Below are 7668 nucleotides of genomic sequence, written 5' to 3'. Positions count from 1 at the left end.
TAAGTGTGCTATTCCAGGGAGGAGTGGTTTTACAAGTGTGAGGTTAAAGGGGACTCTGGCTTCTGTACCAAAATTTGTTAAAGAGCCCCACAAAACAAAGAAATCCCTAAAATACCTATCACTTTAATCTCTTCCTTCAAAAATTATGAATAAATACCATTTGTATATACTAAAATCCAGCTGCAAACCAGTTCTTCTCTTTCCACATCATTTAAAAACCTGGCAGGATTTGTAATACTTTCTCCACAGCTTACAGACAGCATGCAGGAATTACATAACTAACAATGCATTGCACTTTGATGACATCACATGCACGGAATTATGGGATTTGGAGGCTGCAGGCTGAGGACTCTTGACTTCAGTTAATTGTTTTTTCTTGAGTCTTAAAGTAGTCAGCCAAATCAGCAGGAGAACAGGGGACTAGGTAACTGTTCCAAACCATATTATTACATTAAAAATCATGATAAGGTTGCTTATTTTTTAATTGATTTATATTGCAAAGTTGTTTGAAATTATTCTTACTTTTCAAAAGGCTTAAGTTGTGTTTGGATGGAGTCCCCCTTTAACTGTTTTTCTCTGAATTAAGAAGATATTAAGTATATGCTATACGTGTGCTTTGCTACTGACATCACCAGATGACAAACTGCCTGGGATTCAATTAAAAAGTTTGTTTTTGCAAGATACATATGTGGTCATTTACCAAAGCTGTCAGATGACAAATATTGAACAGGTACTCTTTCCCCACAGTCTGGCTGGGTGTTCTTTCCTAATTTGCCAGTTTGTAGTGCCCTAATGTGTATTGACCACACGTACTCCTACTTCCACTAAAGTCAAAGCCCAAAGGTGTGCTACAAGCAAATCTGGACACAGATCTGCAAAGAAGTCCTTTCTTTTCTAATAATGGACCATTATCATAGGTATTTCTAATGTATTAATATGTAAAAAATATAGGTTTACCAAGTTCTGTACAATTTGAAGGCAAAGATGCCAATTTAGCCCTGGTCTGTTCAGGGTCTTTTATTGGGGGAAATGGCAGATAATTTGAATAAACTATCATGTATTAAATATATACGTTATAACTGCAGCTAAGAACCCTGTGGGATAATACCATCTGCAGCTATGTTTTGGCATTGCACAACCTGTGTCATTCTTGTCTATCAGTTGTTATAACGAAGGGCAGTTTACTAGAAGTCAAAATTGCAAGGAATTTCATAATACCAAAAGGCAGAATAAAAATCTTACCTTCCTAATTTCTGTTTTTCTCTTTGGGTTTCTCCTCATTATTATTGGCAAAAGTAGATGCTACTAGATTGAAAACAATCTTGTTATAAATTAAGCATATCTCAAGAACTTTGGGTTATTAGCCTTAATAGATATTTGTAGACTTTGTGTTTTTTACATTGTAAATAAGTAAATTCTGTTTGTTGAGAAATGTTTACTCTGTCTGAAAGCTAACTACTGTAGGTAACTGGAAAACAATAAATATGATCAAAGTTGAGTTCTGCATAGTTGTAAACCTGAGTGTCTACCTGCACAGGTAGGATAACAAAAGCAGTCATGTGATTAATTGCTATGGGTTAATAGACAAAAGCAGAGATTTGTGTCTCTGCATAACTTGGACATTTTTGTGTCACCAGTATAATGTCCTCATGTCAAATATATTGGCATTTACTAGTACTAGTTTACCCTCTGAGATACTACTAACTTAGACCAGGTCAAATATATATGTTACTGAAAACGCTCCTGGTGCCTTGTTGGACCTATCACCTTATATCAAATTAATTGTATTCTAGTAGTACCTGTTATGGGACCTGTTATCCAGAATGGTCAAGACAAGACATAATTTGTATCATTGCATCCTAAGGGTTTTTTTCAGGATTAGAGAAAAAACATGAATATGATATACTCGAGAAATTTCTTAAGAACCATGAATAATCAGCATTTATTAAAAAAAAAAAAACCTTTCATTCATATTTTTTAGCCTTGTTAAAAATGAATGGATCAATGTGATTTTCACCGGTATGCATCAAAATGCACACTGGAATATCCTGTCATGTTTTTTCTTAAATAAGCTAGCATTTCAGAAGAAAAGTTGCACAAGTTTTGTTACGGTTATATTTTTCACATTTTCATGTTTTTTTCAGAAACTCAAATTTTGACCATTCTGCCCCTATGTCTACTTAAATATAATTTAGACATAGAATAAACCCAATAAGAATTAATTTCATCTCAGTTAAGATCAAGCACAAGGTATTTTTTGATTATTACAGAGATAAAGGAAAATATTTATTAAAATTTTAATTATTTGCTTAAAATAGACTCTATGGGAGATAGTCTTCCTGTAATTTAAAGCTTTTTGGATAACGAATTCCATACCTTTAGTAACATTAGGTGTTTAAAGGAATATAACTATTAATCAAATCTTAGGTTTTTTAGTACAGGTATAGGACCCATTATCCAGAAAGCTCAGGACCAAGGGTATTCCGGATAAGGGGTCTTTCCATAATTTGGATCTCCATACCTTAAGTCTACTAAAAAAATCCATAAAACATTAATTAAACAAAATAGGATTGTTTTGGCTCCAATAAGGATTATTTATATCTTAGTTGGGATCAATTACAAGGTACTCTTTTATTACAACAGAGAAAAGGGAAATCAGTTTTAAAATTCTAAATTATTTGATTAAAATGGAGTCTATGGGAGATGGGCTTTCCGTAATTCAGAGCTTTCTGTATAACGGGTTTCCGGATAAGGGATCCCATACCTGTACTTATTTTAGTATTTATGCCCTCTAATCTCTATTATCTCTCTGCTTATTTTAGGTTATATAGGTTTGATTTTCAAGAATGATAGTTTCACACTACTACATACTGAAAAGTAACAAGTTACTTTGAAAAAGCTCAGACCTTCAGCTTAGGGGGCCAAATGGAAATACATACTGGAAAAGCAGGCTGGCACTCCGGATCACCCCAAAGTATAGAATTTCAAAGCAGCTAAAATTATGTTAAAAGCATTCATGGTTTATTGAATCCATACATAGACAAAGCCTTATGGGTTTTGTACCACAAAGAGCACTTAATCATAGGCTAAATTTCAATTCCAATGATACACATTATTTAAACCAGAAATGGCCAATCACATTCTAGAAAAGAATGACCAATCACAGTGAACAGGTCAAAGAAAAATAAAAGCAATTGTGTAGGATTACAAAATACCTAAATGTATAAAGGAATGGTATCCGCCATTAGGCAATATAAAGCATTAAGTTACACATAGCATGAAACATCATAATCAAAATTTAAACCTTCAGGTTGTCTCATATGTAAATAAAAGATCCATTTTGTCTCTTTCTTTATGACAGCATTAGTCATTAAGTTTTTGTAGCCTGCATATTTTTGCCAATTTTTTTGCTAATTTGCGCAACTATTTTGTACTGTGAGTCAAAAATGATGCAACAAAATCGTTTCCGAAAAGTTTCCGATTCATTGAAGCTTCAGTATCGTGACTTTCCTCTGGTCAGGTTGGAGCTGCAGAGTGCCATTGAATCCTATGGGAGGCTTCTAAAAACATGCACAGAAGGATCAAAGTCAGAAAGGTTTTCCCGCCATTTACGATCGTTCTGATATGAAAATTTTGTGACTTTTGGATCGCCAATACAATATTATCATGACTAATACATTTTTTTTCATAAGCATTTTCGTGACATTTGCGATCATCAGAAATTATAGTATCTAATCCGAATTTTACCCATTTCAGGATTCAAACTCGTACTTTGATGAATCAGCCACATAGTCTTGAGCCGCATCCAAACATTCCTTTTGTAGATAACCAAGTTTCACTTTGTTTATTCGATTGGATGAGGCTTGGAAACCCTATTGCCTAGGGTTTCTGTTGTTTTACTCACATATTTATAAAACCTGTCTCAAAATGGAATCTATTTTCAAGATTGTCAAATTTCAACAATTTTCTTTATTTCATTATATATTGGGCTGAAAGTAAGGATACAAGATAAAACCTCTGAGTCATCCTATCCTTAGGCTGATGCCACACGCGGCGTAGGGCTGATTTTTTCGGCAAGCGGAAAAACGCTTGCTGAAAAATCAGCCCTACGCCTGCTACTTGTGCCTGCACCCGAATGAATGGAATACGCTCGGGTGCAGGCACATGTAGCCGATATACGCACGAAAACGTGTGAGAATGCAAAGTCTCGCGTTTTCTTGCGTATATCGGCTACATGTGCCTGCACTCGAGCGTATTCCATTCATTCGGGTGCAGGCACAAGTAGCAGGCGTAGGGCTGATTTTTCGGCAAGCGTTCTTCCGCTTGCCGAAAAAATCAGCCCTACGCCGCGTGTGGCATCAGCCTTATTTTCTGATTTAGCTTTCTCCTCATTTGAGAAATGCTATAATCAGAAGAAAGTTAATGAAAGTACCCCACATTTCATTAACCATTTGAAATTACATTTCAACGAAGGCTTGTCAAATTTTAGACATTTTTGTGTCGTCAGAGAATCTAGGAACACCTCTGCATTTTACTGACAAAATTCCTAGAATTAACTGACACTGTGCAGTAGCTGAGCCTTATATTCAATTTCGATAAAACTGTGTGCTTTAAATGCAGACAGAACACAAGCAGTTGGTTTTGCTTACTCATTATATACAGCTGTGGTTTCTGGTAACCTGCTTCTGGGAATGCTACAGGGTTTGCAGTAATCAGAGGCCTTTAGACTGGGACTATTAGCTATAATGCACTAATTTCCTGAATGGAGTTTTTTTTTACAGCCACATTAAAGTGTTTTATAATTGTTCCAAAACCATGTGCTGTGTAGAAAGATAAGGGTTACCTTGTGACATGCTTATTCTGTGCGTGCTGTGGATATAGTATGGTTAATAATGTCCCCTAGGGTCGCTCAGTCTGAGCAGGAAGGAAAGGCAATGACGTGTTTGTTTCCACTGCCACAAAGAAAACTTGCCTCCTGCTAAATAGCTAAGAACCTCTGATTTTTCACAGATCTGCAATTGAAAGGTAGGATATGTTTTGCTATTATTATTCCCTTGGAGTTAAAAGCTACAGTTAGAGATACCAGTAAAATTTATTGGCATTGCTATGTCGCTGCAGAGGTAATATAATACATTTATAATACAAGCAGGAAAAGAAAGTTTTAACTCTGCAGCCAGGAGTTGAAAATAAAAATCAAAGATGGTATTATTTGTATAGCAATTTAATTGCTATACAAATATGCAATAATTAATATAGCAATTTAATTATCATCACATAGTATATGCTTGGCAGTAGTTCATGCAGTGATTATGCTAAGGCATTCAGGAACTTTTAAACTTACATAAGAGGCAAAGGGGCCAGCATTACAATAATCAGGAACTGAAATACATTAACAATTTAGTACTTATACATTCTAGTATCTGGTATGTTATGGAACTTTATTTTTACGTTTTACAAGTTTTGCATATACTGAGGTTCTTTAGGGATCGCTTTATATATTGAATCACTTCATCTTAAGTCTGATAAAAGTCTTTGAACATTAAATAATCCCAACAAAAATGTTCTGCCACTAACATGAATTTATGCAGCTTAGTTAGGATCAAGTACAAGATACTGTTTAGTTATTACAGAGAAAAAGGTTATCATTTTTAACATTAGAATTGTTTGCTTAAAATTGATTTTTTAGGAGATGGTGCTCATGTAATTTGGATCTTTCTGGATCATGGGTTTACAGATAAGGGATCCCTATATATAGACCTATATCATTTTATTTATCCTGGTATGTTACTGCTAGTATTACATACCATTTACTGTTCACCATCACATGAACTGACTAAATATGTTTCATTGCTCATGATAAAAAATTTAGTTGGAAACCCAATTATATCTGTGAGGCAGTTACACATTTTTTTTATAACAAATATCAGTTAATCTATATCATATGACTCTAGTGCAGATGCTCGAAGTTTTTGCAGTTCCTGTGATCAAACAAAAAAGGATTGCTATAGATAGAAAATATGTTAACTGTTGCAAGTAAGTATAATATAGTGTATGTAATGGTGGACCTTATTCATTAGTAACAACTCACATACCAATATAGGGGGAAGGGGGGGTGGGGGAGCAAGGAACTTCAGATCCATTTTTCCTAGGCCAGATTTTGGTCTATGTTGATCTATTAAATATCAAGTGTATAGACACGACAAGATCAACTTGTTTTGCAAACTATTTTGCCAAAATGCCCACCAAGCAATCTGATTTCAACAATATATGCAGGAAGTCAGAGCAAGGACCACATCCACAAGCCAATGCACTCCTAGTGACATCAAAATATCAGGTGGGCATGGCAGACGGAGGGACCCATACATAGGCAGATGAGCTGCAGACTCAGTGTGAATGGGCCAAATTGGCAGATTAAACCTAAATGTATATGGTCACCTTAAGGGTAAGGTCCCACAAAGCGCATTGTCAGCCTGCACTTATACGCATGCTGAAAAACTGGCCATATGCTTCTAATTGTGCCTGCATCTGGGAGCATTAAATCTGGCTGGGTGCAGGCTTACTCAGCTGATATCCACCAACAATCACAAAGTCTTGAGTGTGCATGCACCTGGACGGATTAAATGCTTCTGGATGCCGGCACAATTATAAGATCTTTCAAGCGTACGGGTGATAATGCGCTTTGTGGGGCCTTACCCTTAAAGGAACAGTTCAGTGTAAAAATGAAACTGGGTAAAATGGATAGCCTGCACAAAATAAAAAATATTTGCAATATAGTTAGTTAGGCAAAAATGTAATCTATAAGGCTGGAGTGGGCAGATGTCTAACATAATAGCCAGAACTCTACTTCCTGCTTTCAGCTCTCTAACCTCTAAGTTAGTCAGTGACTTTAGGGGGGGCCACAGGGGACATAACTGCTCAGTTAGTTTGTGAGCACGCAGGTCAGATTCAAATGCAAACTAACTTAACAGTTATGGCCCTTATGGCCCCCCTCAAGTCACTGATTGGTTACTGACTGCCAACTGCTGGGTAACAGTTTCATTTTTATACTGAACTGCTCCTTTAAAGTGGCCATATACATTTAGGTTTAAGCTAGTTTTCTGCATGTCCCTTTCCCAGTGCTCCATATGGGAGCAAAATTTACATGCGGCTGGGAGGCATGCCGGCCCTAAATTTATGCTGCCCTAGGCCCAGGTCTTTGTGGCCTTGCCACAAATCCGGGCCTGCATGGGGCCTTACCCTATGGAGTTAGTTTAGTAAAATGTGCAGTTGTGGCTTTTAGTTGCCATTTTTTTAAAGATGAACATATTAGGACGTGTGCTATTTCCCTCTGCAAAACAGATGGTATGGTCCTAAATCCAAAAACCTGAACTTCAAAATTTGGGACAATAGAATTCTTCACATATCCTGGATATCTAGATTATGTTTCAATCAGATATTGTTGTTACTTTTCCATTAAATTGCATCTATGATACACATTTAATTTTATGTAAAATTGAAACAGTACAATAACATATCTTTAGGCTGTAAGTTTCACCATTATTTAGTTATTTTCTTATAACATGGCAGCTGATGTTTAGTTTAAAATACATTTTTCACTCAACAGCAGAAAGAAATGTTGGTTCACGCAGCAGACCAATTATCTGTAATTTATCTGAATAATTGATGACA

At 35.9% G+C, this 7668-nt stretch overlaps 1 protein-coding gene across 1 annotated transcript in view; it reads left to right on the top strand.

Moving 5' to 3' along the window:
- The first annotated feature begins 4752 nt into the window (after positions 1 to 4752).
- Positions 4753 to 7668, top strand: part of sytl3 (synaptotagmin like 3) — a 45606-nt gene continuing 42690 nt past the window's right edge. Inside the window, exon 1 of the mRNA XM_002937212.4 lies at positions 4753 to 5025. The gene's annotated coding sequence lies outside the window, so the exon portion shown is untranslated. The remainder of the gene's footprint in view (positions 5026 to 7668) is intronic.

Source organism: Xenopus tropicalis, chromosome 5 (genome assembly GCF_000004195.4).
Source record: "Xenopus tropicalis strain Nigerian chromosome 5, UCB_Xtro_10.0, whole genome shotgun sequence".
Lineage (NCBI taxonomy): Eukaryota > Metazoa > Chordata > Amphibia > Anura > Pipidae > Xenopus > Xenopus tropicalis.
This window is presented reverse-complemented; position numbering and strand designations above follow the sequence as displayed.